Consider the following 17,695-nt stretch of genomic DNA (forward strand, 5'->3'; position numbering starts at 1 on the left):
TAACCATATAAAAAATCCTTTTGTTTCTCTTTCTTTTTTCAAAAATTTATTATATTTTTGATGGAATAATTCTATTAACCTAGGTTGGAAGGTTTGAATATACCATTCCCTAATACCTTGATTTTCTGGAGAAAGATAATCTTTTTTGAGATAATCAATATCTATTTTTCTCTTTTTTCTTTCTAATTTGGCAGCTAAATAGGTTGCTATATATGTATCATATGCAGCATTATTAGTATTTATTTCTTCTTCTATATCATCTTCTATTTGTAATGTAAGTATTTGAAATTCCTCTATATCAGGTTCAGAAGTATATGTTGGGATAACTACATGATCAGCTGTTCTTTTGATTCCTTGTATTTGGAAGTCTGAAGATGGTGTAGGTATTGGAGAAGAAGGAAGTATGATAACATCGGGAGTAGTATGACAGGATTTTCTAGCAGGTATTAATGGTTTTTTATTTCTTTTCCTATTAATATCTATATCATCTTGTACTATATGCTGCTGTAATTTTATTTCAATATTTCCATCCTGATGTTCTATTATTTGGTTTGGAATATTATTTCTAGGTACTTCTCTGGGCTGGTTTGCATGTTGCAATGCCCATGATTGGGGTAGCATAATATCAGACCAAGTAATTGTTTTTGGTATAATCGTATTTGATTTTTCTATATTTGTTTGAAATAATATAGTTTGATCCTTTTTATCAGCTTGCATAATATTAGGACAAAGAGTATTCATTACCTTATAATAAATTCTATATACTATTGCTAAATTCTGAGAACCATGTAGCATATTAAATCCATGAGTTTTCAAATTTATAGTTAATATATCTAATATATTTGGGTCTGTTAAAGAAATAGAAAAATTTGGAAAGTAATTAAAATATATGGGTCCACTACATAGGCTGGATTCCACCATGCCTAAGAGTGAATCTGAGAAATTATTGTGCCTTGTATCTCTTAGGCATACAAACACTGAAGTGTTTAACCCTAGACGAGTTAAAGGTTTAATTGCTATTTGGATTAATCCAATGTGCAAATATTTATAATTATGTTATTTATGTTTTTCAATAATTTTTCTTGATAATAATTGAAAGTCTTCTTGGTTTTGAGTTACAGATAGACTTTCTTCTACTGTTTTTATAGCATATCCTAATTTGAATTTAAATGATCCTTTCTGATAAATATCTTTTATTGGTACTTTAGGAATATTCCAATTTTGGATATGATGTTCAATATCATTTATAATAATCTCCTCTTTGTTTTTAACTCTTAAAGTTTGAGATTGAGTTGCAGTATTACCTTGATTCCTAATTAAATTTACCATCTGTAGGTTGCGGATAATGACAATCTGGACAATCACGGGTCAAGCGTGTTCCCCTAAGCGGCTTTTCCTGGCTTTGGTGGGTACTTTGCCTAGACTTATTCGTTCGTCTCTTGCCTTAACTCTCGAACCAACTTTCTTAGATGTAAATTTAAGTAGGTTTCTACAGTAATATTGTAACTTTTACTTTTAACAGTTTACTGTTTGGCTCTGATACCAAAACGCGCCAAGATCTACAGTGATTTCAAACCATGTATTTTATAACATGTAAGCAAAGAGCATACTATTATATTTAACTAGTTCTTGTAATATGCGAATATAATTGAGGCAAAATAAGATTATTATGATAAAAGGAATAACAGAAATATCAATAACAAACCACGAAGTGTGTGTGTGATTACCTATTTTTATACTGAATACAAATTTAAACTGCATTAGATTACATATCAGAGGTATACAGAAAGATTACAAACCATTTGTACATATTCAAACAGATCTTAACATGAACAAATACTTACAGCTTACAGAGACAATAACTGGAGAATAACTTCCAGCTGTGAGGACAGTATGATGGGAGTTTATGGAAGTTATAGTCACACATTTATAAAGAGAAATATAAGATAAGAGGATAAGAGAGAACCTGGTTTTGGAGCATAAAAAAGATAGGAAAAAACCTGGATAGCATGGGACAGGTTCAAGCTGTGAGGTAAGAACAGCTGCTTGTGAAGTGGAGTAATATGGTAATCGTGGTCTTTGAGACCAAGAGAGTAGAGAGATGAAGAGAGCAAAGAGATGAAGAAAGCAGAGAAGATTGTGAGCAGGAGAGAACGGAGAGGGAAGAGAACTCCGAGAGACCTGCTTAAGATGAGGAAGGGTGCTTTCTTATATAGGCGAAGGCTGAGGTAGCTTAGCGAGGAAGGAAGAGGAGGAAAGTGATTTGATTTGACCAAAAGAGGGAAGAAGAGACGTAAAGCAGAAAGAAGAGACGTAAAGCAAAAAAGAAATGACAAAAGAAAAAGAAAGATGCTTAAAGAAGCATCTTAAACAGTAACATTTTTGTCGTCTTATGTCGGCAGTACAGTGCAGGGTTTGTCGTATGTGTCGGCAGCCACAGTGTCTGCTTTATCGTATGTGTCGGTAGCCACAGTGTTTGGTACGGAAGGTATCGTGATATAGTAGCTTGAGAATGACATATGGTATGGAAAGCATCTTGGTACGGTGTAGCATCTTTATGGTCTTTGACTGAATTCATTAGGATCTTCTTCTTTTGGGTCTTCTTCTTCTTCTGGGTCTGTTTCTTCTAGTGGAAAATATCTATTGTTGTGTGTTGGTGAGCTTTGTACGGTATTGTCTGATGCAACCGGTTTTCTTCCTGCTTCTGCAAAGATTTCTTTCATTTGTTGTTCCAAGGTTTCTTTAGAAGCATTTGGGTTTGATTGGAGCATATTTCGTAAATATGTGGGGAAGTTAAATGACGTATTGGCTGTATTATGTTCACTTGGATTTGGGTTATATATGAGTTTTTGTGGAGGTATTCTTTTGGGAATTATGGTTGTGGGATCCATATTAAATATGTCTCACCATTTAACTGAGATGGTTTTGCCCAGTCTTGGAATATAGGTATGGTCGGCTGTATTATTGACAGAGATTGAGTATTCCCATTTCATAATCCACGGGAGTTGGTATAGTGCAACAAAGTATAAGTGATTGTCTGTATTATTATCACTATTATTGAAGATCACAAATTGTTCCTGCACTTTTTGGAAAGCAGGAGGTAAAATTGCAGTAGTTGATCCCCAAACTAAAAACCAATTTTCAAACCAGTTGGAGAATCTTTCGAAAATGGGTAAACGAAACTGAATATACCAGCTATGAGTATTGTTTGGGTTTTGGTAATAAAACATTTTATGCCAGGCTTCGATGTATTTGGCATACTTGTAGTATTTATACGAAAAATCAGGATTGTGTAGTTTTTTCCCTTGAGCAGGATTGCAACCCCACTCATCATAAGAAAGTAATTTTTTGATATGGATTTTGGAATATACAATTACTCTAGTATTTTGTTGATAATAATGGACAACAGAGATGGATCCTGTCTCCATGAGGATTGCTTCATAGTACTCTCTAGTTTTGACTCCATTGGTTGGATTCAAATGGTTTATCAGGTATAATGGAGCAATTTTGATTGGGTCCATATTTGTATGATGATCATCAATGGTAATGTCCATAAGATATGCTCTTTTAATATATACAGATCTAGGAAAATTCGGCCTCTGGTTTGGTTTTGATTGTGCTGGAGTATAGGCAGGAGTAGATGTATCTAATCCACCTACTCTCATGGGCTCTCGTAGCAATTCTTCTCGCAATGAGAAACGCCCACTGACTATAATACCATTTGAAGGTGAGAACCCGCCTTTGGCAACCCTTTCACCTTCCATTTCTCCTATTCACCAAATTACTTACCCAGAGGCTAATACATATAATTTTAATTTGATTGATTCATCTAAGTGTAATGATTCTATTTTCTTTTTTAATTTGTATTGGTGTTTGTAATGACCAACTTTTCCACATTTTTTTTCTATCTAAATGGTATCCAAATTGTTCACAGAAATCACCAAGTTCTTTACGCTTGGTAATTTGCTGTTTATCTAACTGTCTTTTGAGTTTAAGATCAGTACATAAAGCTAATCCTTCAGCACATATTTCTGCTGAGAGTTCTCCAAGTGTATATGCTGAGTATACTATAATTCCATTATGTTTCTTTCTAAGTCTGTTTTTGACTTTTTCTGCAAATAAGTTGGGTAGACCAGCAATAAATTTTTCTTTCCAACATATATATATATATATATCTACAATTATACGCACTTTTTGAGACTTTTTTCGCAATATTGTCAAATTCGCTTTAGAGCCTGTTTTGATTTGATATGAAAAATGAAGCAATTAGGTGCTTCGGATGATTCATAAAAACTTCGGTTTTTTCTTTTTAAAATAAATATATAATTGATAAAATTTTAAAAAATAAATAAAAAATGTAATAGTAAATAAATTTGTTAATAATATGCTCAATCCATTACATTGACAAGTCATAATCACAAAGAGTAGAGGTATAGCTTCGGTATTCATCATTTTGCGTTCTAAATAAACATGAAATAATAAATATGTAAAAATTCATTATTTTCTATTTTAGTAATGCACCAAAAGAAAAATTACAAATACAACTATACAAGGGTAAAAAACATATCGTAAAGTGGGTTATGAATTGAAAACCCCAATAGTTTTAACTTTTAATTTGTTAAAATTAAAATTGCTGAAATCATATTATTTTAAGGGTGGGGTTTGTATAGAGCCTAGGCTCTAAACAATCAAATTAGAGCCTACCTTCAAATAGTATCGAAAAATGTTGTTTCAATACTGAAAATCTTTGTGATAGCCTTAGATTGTATATTCATTTTTATTTATAAAATTTACACCTTAAAAAATAGTGTAGATCGAGAGATCTATGAAAACTTGAAAATATTGAAAATTGACTGTCCAAAAATACATTACAAAATACACTATTTCCGAGACTTGAAATCCATTTTTTTCTTATGTCCATGCATCTTGATGTCGAGATGATCAGTTTAAAGATATTTTGGCATCAAAACAACTTCTTCTAATAAAAATTTTGAGGTAGTCTCTAATTTGATTGTTTAGAGCCTCGGCTCTATATAAACTTTTCCCTTATTTTAATGCTACTGACTTTTTTAAGGCCCATAGAACATCATAGAATTACATGTTTATCCCTAACCTCTTCGGCCATGTCTGCATTCTTTGACCGAATCAACCGAATATGGCCGAAGCGGCCAAATCAAAGCCAAATTACTGAAATTTTTCTTCGCTTCGCTTGGGTGTAGAGGGAAAAACCGAAGGTTTTAACCTCTCTGGTTGAAGTGAAGCAAACTTAACAAAGTGTATTTTGGGTCTCAAGATTTCTATTTTTCAAAGGTCTATATTGTATTAGGAGTGCTATGTGAAGCAGAAATAAATTTCTTTCAATGTAAAAGATTATATAAGGTTGTAACTTTATACTATAGAAGTAAAGTGTACTTCAAAAATCTAATATGAAAGAGTGTTTCGAAGTTAGAAAACCCTCTAAATGATCATTTCAACCTTAAGATGTTCGGGTATAAAGAAAAAAATAATTTATATTTTTAAAAATAGTGCATCTTATAACAAGTTATTTGGACCATCTATTTTTAAGATTTTCAAATGTTTATAATATGTCCGATTAGCACTATTTTTGAAATTTTAAATTTTCTATATAAGGTTGAACATGAATTTTCATGCCATTGTAAAGTTTCCGGCACTAGAATTACACATTTGGAATTTTGGAAAGTATCTAAGAATCTCTAGAAGGAAGAAGAAATTTTGATTTTAAGCTATAACACTTAGATCTCAAATTTGGACAATTGCTATTTAATCTTGAAACAATATTTTTTTCAAGCCCATAAAGAGTTGCAATTTGAAACTCTTTTTTTATTTTTAGTTATAATACTTAGATCTCACCTTCAAAAATTTGGACAATCGCTATTTAATCTTGAAACATTTTTTTTTTCAAGCCCATGAAGAGTAGCTATATCGAGGTTAGTCTATGAGTTCAAGATGTTATATCCCCAACATTTTGAGGTTTTAAAAATTCTCATGTATAGAGTTTTATTGGAGAATGTAAATAGTCAGTATTCTCACGTGAATTTCACGGCCTAATATTTAACCCTTTTTTTTATGAATTGAACCAATGTTAGGTTCATTTGTGATGCAACTAAGCTAAAAAGAAGTGGGACTTAAATGTAAAATACAAAATATAAAATATATTGAACTAATTTTAATTTCGAAACTAAAACAAGATTTTTCTATATATTTCGACTTTTTTAGTTTAAGAAAAATGTATTAAAAAACATATGAAATTTGAACTATTTAACATTTACCCAGGTGTAATTTGATCAATTTCAAAACCCATTTTGCATGCCATTTGATGTGAGGGTTTATTTCGTTTTCATAGGCCTTATAGAAACCTCATCCATAATTAAATTTGAAGTAAAGGTTCAAACATTAGAATTAAAGTAGCTAAATATTTTCCTCTTCGGTTAAGTTAGTGTTTGAAGAGTTCTTAAGGTGATTCCGAGTTAGCTTGATCAATTAGGCAGTGTAGCTCAGCCAATTGCTAATTTTACAAATGATCAAACTGCACTTAGGATTTGAGCTATTTAACTTCTTACTCATTATTTTTTATTAATTTTGAAAAGTATGCATTGATGGCTCTAAAATTAATTTCCAATACCAACAATGAAATTCGAGACTCAAAAAATAGTACAGATCTTGTGGATCTATGAACACTGATTTTTAAAGCTTGAAATCCTTTTTTTTTTTCAACCATAATGTTCAAACCCAGATGATTGATGTAAAGATTTTTTAATACTTGAATTACAATTTTCCATGAGCTATGAAGTGAAGTTTTACTTGTTTTGATAGAGCTGCAATCGTATCAAACCATTTTCCATTATTGAATTGACCATTATAAATAGTTCTTGAATGACCCTTCCCTGACCCTATCAAACCATTTTCAATTATTGAATGAATGACCATTCCCTATGAAATCTTTTACCACGTTAACAATATGCTTTTTTGAAAAAAAACTTCGAAGCATGCTTTTTGTGCGTGCTTATGACTGGTTGCAAATAGACGGTAGTACCATGCACATGGGGTGTAAAGTAGACGGTAGTTCCATGTACATGGGGTGTAAAGTAGACGGTAGTACCATGTACATGGGGTGTAACGTGTACAGTAAAAAGTCCGGGTTCCTTAGGGATAGTGGAGATGACGATGGTCCTTTTATTGTATAACATAAGATGCGTGTAATAAGTTTTAACTAAAAACATTAATTATTTTAGTTGGATGATGTAGATTTTATATACATTTTAAAACAAAGCAATGATCCAATACAATGGTTGTATCGCAGTATAATGTAACGATACTTCTAGAAAACTATATTTGTGGTATTTGTATGACCCTAAATTTTGTACACACATTCTCTGCATCTCAATAATTAATTCCAAAAAAACAAAAAGTTCAATTTGAATTCTAGATATGGTCAAAATGAGTCCCTTTCAAAAATGAATCTAGACCATTCATTTTGTGAATTTCAAGATCTTAACCTTTATAAACTCAAAATCATTTTTTTTTTTTTTGAACATCGTTCATCTAATAATAATAATAAAGCCATCCAAAAATTTTTGGAAACGAAAACATCCTTCTAAGTCCTAGATCTAAGCATCTCACCAAAATGAACGGCCTTTGTTAAATTGGGCTAAAAAAATACTTTCTAGGCTGTGTTTTCAAATTTTCCTTTTTTGTGATGGTTCATTAGACCAAATGGCCATAAGATTGTTTTTAGGGTTATTGCATCATATTACTATATGACCCGAGTCGGCACAGGAATCGGTAAACGTTGCCCGATTTTGTTCAGACCCGATGCTGGTTTTGAGCGGTTCGGTTTTGTATGACAATTCTCAACAATGTCGGCAACAATGTCGACATGGGCATCGGTAAACCTCGCCTGGTTTTGTTCAAAATCGGCACCGGTTTTGAGCGGTTTTGTATGACGATTCTCAACAATGCCGGTTTTGAGCGGTTTTGTATGACGATTCTCAACAATATGTGGCAACATGTGGTCGTAAACCTTCAACCCGCCCACAATGCCCTCATGCTTTTACGCGTGCACTTTGATGCATGTGACAAAACAATTTATATGTACGAATGTAACCGTCATTCTTCGATGTGGGATAATTCCCACAAACAGTGCATTAAATTAAGACAATTGAATAAGTATTATGAATATGAAAACGTTATACATACGCCGTGACGTGGCTTTATGGTTATCACTCCCACTTATCTCGTAGATGTTTGAGGTTCGGGTTCGAATCCTAGCTAAAAGGTTAAAAAGTTTATTCCATTTGAAATCTCTCTCTCTACTAACAATCTCTCTCTCTCTACTAAAAATTTAAAATTTTGAAAAATTAAAGTGTTATTTCAAAAATTGGTACATATTCTAATAATTTCTATAATGATAACCAAATATTTTATTTTATTTATTAATTTTTGCATTACAAATCATGTAATGTACTATTTTTCTTATAGTTGTCAATAATGTATTTTAAATTTGATGATATTATAAAATATTTCGGATTTGTTAATATTTGTATAATAAAATAATTATAAAATATAAACCAACAATTTTAATTTCAGTATATAATATTATAGTTAGTTAGGTTGTAATAATTTGGGTTTTTTTAGTGGATTAGGGATTTCTGCTAATCGAGATTTTAGTGGCCATTTTTTCATCGATTTAATCTACTATTTATTGTAGTCCATGTATGATTATATACTTTGTCCATGATAATTCTATGATTTTTTTTTTTTTGTGATGCAAATTTAATAGTTAGCATAAGTTCATACAGGGAAAGAACATCTCAATTTCACAAATTGATAAAAGAAAATGAAAGTTAACAATGTAGTACCCTCATTTCTTATTGGATTCCTAAAAGACAACATTTATAATGAATTTTAATAATTTTTTTGATTTTTTTTTAAAGCTTAATCCGACCGAGTCGGCCGATTTCCGAACCGAATAGTTGATTCACTGATCCGAATGGATTTTTGGAGTGCCCGATCGGGGGCACCAATCCGTTTTTTAAACCACTGGTCTTATCCATTCAAATATAGTATCTTTGAAAAATCCATTTCACTAATAGTTTGGACTTAAAATTTTATATCTATTATTTTAGCAGCCATATTCATGAATTTAAAAGTCATGAATCCAGAAAGAATGAATTTTGAAATTTAAAAAGACCATGTTTTTGTATTGTTCATCACCATTTATTTTAGTTCTCGCAATCAACAGATTTGTGTTTTCTTTGAGCCGCAAAATCATGAATCTGAAGCAAAAATCTATCTTTAACTTAAATTGTACTTGAAATCCTAAATCATCTTAGATGAATTTTATTTGGGGACCGCATGTAAAGTTTTTCCTAAGTGTGGTCTAGTGTGCACTTTGAAAATGAAATTAGCCTTTCCCGTTGCTAGAGAAGAAACACAAGGCAATGTGATGTTAGATACGTTATCTTTCTCTTTCTATCTTCCTAATGATCACGGAAATTGACAAATATTTTTTAGATTTTATTTTTGGATTGTCTCATAATTAGACCGGTCTAGCTAGTTCGTCTGGTCGAACACCCAAACTATGCTTGAGCCGTTTTGATCCAAGGCAAACCCGAACTATGCTTGAGTTGTTCTGATCCAAGATAAAAATTGAGTTAAGTTGTAACCAAATCAAAGTCAATTGACGGCTAATTGGACCGGTCAAACAAAATTGTGTACTTTTTTGTTGCTATATATCTCATATTGTTTTTATTATTATCTTATTTTTTTATCTAACTTTTTAAAACTAGTTCAACTGATTGTACAACATTTGAATTAGTTTTGATTAGACTGGGTCGTATATTAGTTTACTTGCGGATCCAATTTTGATAACATTGGTTTTTTTAGCTTGAACAAGAACTTGTAGCTCGACGATCCCAAGTTAACAAAAGCTTAAAGACACGAATAAAAGAGTGTAGAAGGGTTGGTTGTAAAAAAAAAATTCAAAGCAAGGATTTAAAAATTGGCGAATCCGATCCGAACTGGCCAATTTGCGTTGGGCACCATCGGGGCAGTCTGGTTCTGCCTAACTATCCGGAGCCTACCGGTTCTAGGTCGGAATACCAATCGTGAACACAATCGGCCGATCCGAATTGGTTTCCTAAAGGGGCGTTCCGGGTTACCGACCTGTTTTTAAATCTTGGTTTAAAAAAGAGAGGGTCTTACGTGTTAAGCATTCCGGTAGAGCCAACACATATCTAGGTCAGCAATCGACGCAACGATTCTTGCGTGCTGCAAAATAGATAAAATAATATACGTGGTTAGATCACCAATCTGAAGAGAGATGGATGGTTTGGTAGTCAACACATGTGATACACATCATGACGTGAGTTCAAAGTTTTCAATTTAACATCAACAAGAGAGATAAGATCTTGAGCGTCAGCCCACTATGTCTTAATCTAATGGTCTAGATTGAATTTGGGCTGATCTAATAGTCACGATTTTATTTTGTGATATAATTTTAATATTTATTCTACAAATTCAAGTCACATTAAAATTTAAACGTCTCTTCTCATGAAGACAAACTTAATAAATTATTAAAAAAAAATTTGTAAAATATAAATAAATAAAAATACTTTAGAGGTATTTTTATCAATTTAATTTATATAAATTATTTTTTTGATATTTTTATTAGATTATTCTATTTTTAAAGAATGATTGTCTAAAATTTCAAGTAATTAGGCTTTGTAGAAAAAAAATTAAAATTAAAATACAAAATATAATCGTAATCATTACATCAACCCATATTCAATGTGAGCTGTTGAGCTAACATTGAAGTGTTAGCTAGTGGGCTAACCTCAACTTTTCCCTTATACATGTATAATTATTTTGAGATAGACAAGTGACAAGAAAATAAAAAATAGAATTTAAACTGAATGCATTCGAGAGAACTTAGAAGTAGCTCCAATAGGAGCTAAGATAAGAGAAAATGTACTCAGGTGGTCTGACAATATGTAGCGGCAACTTAGAATAGCATCGGTTAGAAGGAGTGATGTTGTTCAAGTGAAATATATTTAAATATGGAAGATACTGCAAAACGTCTATAGGTGAAAATGAACAGTGATTTCGCCTACTCTCATCACTATCCAAACTTCATCGCACGGTCACAGTTGTCCAGTAGTGTTTCAATTTTCACTTTTTTTACTAATCAAAATGATCTTAAATTAATTTTTGGGGGTATTTTTGTCAATTTATATTTTTTCGAATTATTTTTTTTCATATTTTTATTAGATGCGCCTCACTAAGATGTACACACGCTCTAAATTTCAAGTAATTTGGATTTGTAAAAAAAAAAAAATGAAAAATAAAATACTATTGGACAACTGTGACTGTGCGATGAAGTTTGGATGGTACTGAAGGTAGACAAAATCATTATTCATTTTCGCCTATAAGCGTTGAGAAGAGTTTTCCTCTAAATATAGTTAAATACATCGATTGAGATAAGGGGTTTAAGTCTGATATCGTTGTTTCGTATTTGGATCCAGGTTTGGCACGCGTGACCAGACCCGTTGCCACCCCGAGACTTCGCTGGGGAGAGAGATTAGGTTTCCTACTTTGATAGGTATTTCTTATTCCCTGCTGAGAGAAAGATCCGGTTTTCCGGTCTTATCAAAAGGTAATTCATATTTCTAGTGACATTGTTTTTCCGCTCGTGCAACTTCTTGTGGTCTATAATTCTAGGACATGCGCGCCCGCATATTGTAGAAATGGGGGCTTGGCAATAAATATATATTTTAAATATAATTTGATACTAATTTTTAGTGAATATATAATTTTTAACATGGACATCATGGATATGAAAAAATAAAAATTGAAAGTTAGAAATAATAATTATATTAAAAAAAACATTTGGACCGTCAATTACAATTGTTTTTAGATGGACTATCTGTTTGCATCCATCTTTAAAATGGATGCTCTTTACCTCTGTACCGCATATTGTAGAAATACGGTCCAACCCACATGAAACAATTTTCAATAATTCTAAAGTAGAAAGACGGCCGCCCATATTGAGATAGTTGTGAGACCCACACACCTCGAAAGAATGGGGCCTTTTCCCGCAAGTGTTACGTTTTAATGTGAGGTTAGCTCAAGGTTTAGAAATTCATTGATTTAGATTGGGAATTGTTGATCGGTTGCGGTCCAGCTCCTTCATATATTAGAAACTGGCTGCATTCCCCCATGTACTCTCTGAGTCTAACCGTTCGATACCAATTTTTATTTCTCAATATAAAAGTTATGGTGGCAACGGCGTGGTACATATCTCGTGAACCCACCTACCAAGGCATAATTACTCCACTCTTCAAGCGTGGCACACATGGGGTACTTGCTACCCTTCAAGTGTGGCACACGTGGGGCACTTGCTATCCTACCGAACACTCGTGTATCTTTTTTACTCCTTTTTGTTTTTTTTGAATCATTATGATGTAATATTATAATAATATATTATAGCATACATTCAAACATGAAAACAATGTCTCAATATTATTAATAATATTATATTAATAATATACATTTAAACATGAAAACAATAACAATGTCTCGATATTCACATATGTTTTTACAAATAATAAAAATACATAATGCAACACCCCCCCAATTTATTTTCAAAACTAAAAAACTATTATCTTTAGAGATTTTTAGTATTTTAAAAAAAAATTTAAGGCCACAACTGACCAATTCACCCATCCACCGATCCGACACAAAGTTTGGGTGGTCGATCTGGATCATCGACTTATTTTTTTAAACCTTAATAGAAACATTTCCTATGTGGTAAACCTCAATGATAAGCATCCAATTCCTTCTGTACCACTCCGAAGATAACCCCTTCATTCCATCGAATTTCTAAAGTTAAGCCTGCTGATGCAAAAGTAACATTCTGATCAATTCCTTTAGACTTTGAAATAAATACCTTTAAGCACGCGGTTGGTAATTGGTTGAAGAAATACTGATTATAGGAATTTGTATTCCACAAACATGTCATGGGCAAATCCATTGTTCGATCTGGACTCTTGGGTGATTTGGGTTTGTTTTGTTTGATTAAATTTAGAAGTCTGTACATAATCTAGTTCAACCCCTTATTAAACCATTGTTTGATAAGACACCTCAAAAAGTTGAACCCCATCAATCATGTACTTTGATTTTTGGGTAATTAAAAAAGGGAAAAGTTTATAGATCCTAGGCTCTAAACAATCAAATTAGAGCCTACCTTACCAATTTTACTAGAAGATGTTGTTTTGATGATCAAATATACTTAAATTGATCATCTCGACATCAAGATGTATAGACATGAGAAAAAAATGGTTTTCAAGTTTTGAAAACAATGCATAAAAAATAGTATAGATCGACATATCTATGAACTTGAAAATCTTGAAATTTGATGGTAAAAAAATGTTACAAAATAAACTATTTCCAAAACTTGACATCTATTTTTTTCTTATATACATGCATCTTGATATCAAGAAGATCAATTTGAGGATAGTTGGGCAGTAAAACAACCTCTTCTAGTAAAAATTTTGAAGTTGGCTCTAATTTGATTATTTAGAGTTGTAGATATTTGGGCATTAAAACAACCTTTTGTAGTGAAATTTTTGAGGTAGGCTCTAATTTGATTATTTAGAGCCTCAACTCTATATAAACTTTTCCCTTAAAAAATTCATGTACCTAACTAGGTAGAAAGGTATGAGTCATAATACAAGAAATGAAACATAAAACACACACACCCCATAAGAGCCCAAAGATTTACGTGGTTCACTTCAAAATGGTTACATCTACGAGAATCACAAACTGAAATCCACTATACCAATAAAAATTACATCATAAATTTGGGACACAAGAGTTTCCTCTTTAATTATCAACAAAATTTTAAGACACAAGGTTTCCTCTTTAATCATCAACAAAACCCAGTGGAGCAATCCTTTTAGACCCACTCTCCTGGACGAAGTTGCCCACCAATTTCTTATCTCTCTTCTATAGCCAAACCACCATCCAAGAACAAAGATAACCTTGAGAGGATAACGTTGAGAGCAAACGATACTTTCTCTTACTAAAAGAAAAAAACCAGTGTCCTTCCCGTTTCCATGTAAAAAACCTATCTCACAATCTACAAGAGGCCCTGTAAGAAACCAATCTCCCAATCTACATGAGGCACCATCATAGTGTTTCTCTCTAGAGGAAGCTCTCTTTTCCTCTGAAGGAGCCTTCCGTCTCATACACATTACGTGCATGCTTCTCTCTAGAACAAACCACCTTTCCCATATGATGATCCTGTTAGTCCCAATAAAATAAATCAATAAAATAAAATCGACAAACAACTTATTCAGATCTGTCTTTAAATCACACAAGGGACTTAAAGTTCCATACTAAATCCTATAGACCAAGTCATCTGATGAAAGGCAACCTTGAGAGTCATTCTCTTTGATGAATTTCATTCACATCTTTTCTATCCTAATTTATATCACTTGAGGGGTTAACCTCTTTTTATAGAGAACCATCTTTTGTAACTCTCATATCCATGGTCAATAGGAGTTGAGATCTAAATATACCTCTTGCCTTAATTCCTTTAAATGCAGTCAATTAGGATTAACAAGTTGTTACCTAACTGTTAATCCTATATAATGAGCTAAACCTATCATTAGTGTACTAATGACTCACATAATAGGATGTCATCCAAGCATTCCTACAATTTGATAAAAAATATTTAGAAATTAAATAATTTTGTACATCTTTAATATAAAAAAAAATTCCTACAAAAAATCCAAACACATCACTAGGTTTTTTCTCCTGTGACACTGGGTTTTCCCTCCAGTGCAACATCCTATGAAAGCTCCAAAATGGATAATAGTATATGACATTGCCTCATGTCAACCACATGAGATTTTATATTTATTATATAATATGGCTTTTGTACCATCATTGAAAATAAATTTCCAAGTAAAAGGGCCTAATAGGCCATATTTTCAACATGTCCAATTTGAGTACACACATTCTTTCCTCTATTATTTTATGTATATAAGATTAAGAATCCTAACTAAATAGGAAACTTTTCATAGATTTCACATATATCTTCAAAATCAAGAGTCTTAATTGTTTTGGATTTTTATTTCCTTTACCGAATTTACAAATATTAATTTCAATATTAATCACAATCCCACATAATACAAGGTTTTCGTATTTTGGGGGATTTTGGATATAACATATTCAACACAACGTTTCATCCTTAGTTTAGATCTCAAGAAAAGGTTAAAGTTGCACATTATATTGAGGTTGATTTGTCTTTGTGTGCCTATACTATGCTTCCATGGGAGCAATAGTATCCATCTATTCTCTCAAAAAGAGATGATTATTATTTTGAAAAGAGAAAATTTGTATTTTAAATTTTCTAACACATCTAAATGTCAAAAAACAGTTTCGCTTCAACTTTGAGACATCATTTTTTTTCAAATGCATAGAGTACGAATTGGAAATTTTTTCTCTTGTGACACTGAGTTTTCCCTCCAATGCAACATCCTATAAAAGCTTCAAAATGGATAATAGTATATGGCATGGCCTCATGTCAACCACATGAGATTTCACATATATTATATAATATGGCTTTTGTACCATCATTGAAAATAAATTCTTGGATAAAAGGGCCTGATAGGCCATATTTTCAACAGACCCAATTTGGGCACACATTCTTTCCTCTATTATTTTATGTGTATAAGATTAAGAATCCTAACTAAATAGGAAACTTCTCATAGATTTCACATATATCTCCAAAATCAAGAGTTTTAATCGTTTTGGATTTTTATTTCCTTTCCCGAATTTACAAATATTAATTTCAATATTAATCGCAATCCCACATAATACAAGATTTTTGTATTTTGGGGGATTTTGGATATAACATATTCAACGCAACGTTTCATCCTTAGGTTGGATCTCAAGAAAAGGTTAAAGTTGCACATTATATTGAGGTTGATTTGTCTTTGTGTGCCTATACTAATGCTTCCATGGGAGCAATACTATCCATCTATTCTCTTAAAAAGAGATGATTATTATTTCGAAAAGAGAAAATTTGTATTTTAAATTTTCTAACACATTTAAATCTCAAAAAACAGTTTCGCTTCAATCTTGAGACATAATTTTTTTTCCAATGCATAGAGCGCGATTTGGAAAAAAAAAATTGAGAGTAGTCTACATTGATAATTAGTGAATTTTCTTTTTTGGTAAATTTGATAGTTTTGGTCACATTCTATCCATAAAACACTTCATAAAGTGGGCACCATTTGAAGTTGTGCCACTTTCCCAACACCAAAATTTGATCCTATTTGAAGTTGTGCCCATTTTCCTAGCACTTCAAAAGATGAGTGCCAATTGGAAATGTGTTTATTTTCCCAATGAATAGGGCACTATTTCTGAGGCCTTGGCGGTAGTATTGTCAAGTCCCATGGTGAGATCTCTAACTCCATTCTCACTCAAAGGTAAGAGCCCAAATCCTCATTAATATACCACTTTTTATTTACTTAAAAAAAAAATATTTTTTTAGCACTTTAAGAATATGAGACAAGAGAGGAAACATATGAGAGGTAGATAAAGGTTGAGAGACAAACTTCCTAAAAAAAATAGATAAGCACGGGATAAGCATGAGATACAAACTTCCTAGAAATATGGATAAGCAAACTTCCATAGGGAGTTATTATTTTCAAGTTCTCATTTCTAAGAACCTAAGACTTTATATAGTCAGTTTCTGTAGTATTTATTGTTAACAAATAAGAACATGGAATAATAAACTAGAACTTTCAGTTTCTAAAAACTCAAACTTAATTGTTTTAAGGTTGAAACCTTAATATTTTTGAAGTATGAGATTGAAGTGTCAAAAAACTCTCAAAATTTAAAAAATAAAAAAAATTCAAATTCTGTTGAAAATAATCATCTAATGATTCTATGTGGTTCTTAAAAATTTTGAAACGTTAAAAAAATACTCCATTTGTAGAAGTACACTAACACAACCTTTCATTGTAGCCTAAGAGCGAAGCTAAGTGTGGGCCACCATGGCCAGAGGGCCATATCAAGCTAGGGCAGCATAAGGTCATTTTCCTCTTTATTTTTCATTTTTTTTTCTGTTCTTTTATCTACGATTGCATTTGGCCCCTTCCTGGCCCTACCCACACCGCCTATGTAGGTCCACGACCAATCCTGGACCAGCTTTGCAGGGACTAAGTCTGGCACAGTCCAAACCCAGTCTATTGCCAACCCCATTCCAAAGCTAAAACAGAACTTTAAGCACTTTAAAATCGTGATAATCAATTGGAAAATTTTCTGGAGTAAGATCAATCTTTTCCGTTGGGTTTAGAAGTGCATCTCACTCTTCTAGTATAAGTAACGCATTATAATAAAGAAAAAAGTTTACATAAGTTTGCAACCTTAAAATGTAGAATTAGATATGTACTTCAAAAATCCATCAGAAAAGGTTTTTTTAATGTTAAAAAAACATCTAATTGATCATCTCGAAATCGATATATGAAGATGAAAAAAGAAAAAAAGATTTTGAGTCCCAGAAATTGTGCATCTTGGAATACATTATCTAGACCGTCCATTTCCAAGATTTTCATATTTTTATAGATCTACTTGATTTTAAGCATTTTTGAAGTTAAAAATT

At 32.1% G+C, this 17,695-nt stretch overlaps 1 long non-coding RNA gene across 1 annotated transcript; it reads left to right on the forward strand.

Annotated features, from left to right (window-relative positions):
• The first annotated feature begins 222 nt into the window (after positions 1 to 222).
• Positions 223 to 1,622, forward strand: LOC148782682 (uncharacterized). Its single transcript, XR_016052710.1, has 2 exons — positions 223 to 443; positions 1,336 to 1,622. It is a non-coding gene; the product is annotated as an uncharacterized LOC148782682 (long non-coding RNA).
• The last annotated feature ends 16,073 nt before the right edge of the window (positions 1,623 to 17,695 follow it).

This window comes from Amborella trichopoda, chromosome 3 (genome assembly GCF_054954075.1).
Source record: "Amborella trichopoda isolate Santa Cruz 75 chromosome 3, AtrichopodaSantaCruz75HAP2 v2.0, whole genome shotgun sequence".
NCBI classification, from domain to species: Eukaryota; Viridiplantae; Streptophyta; class Magnoliopsida; order Amborellales; family Amborellaceae; genus Amborella; species Amborella trichopoda.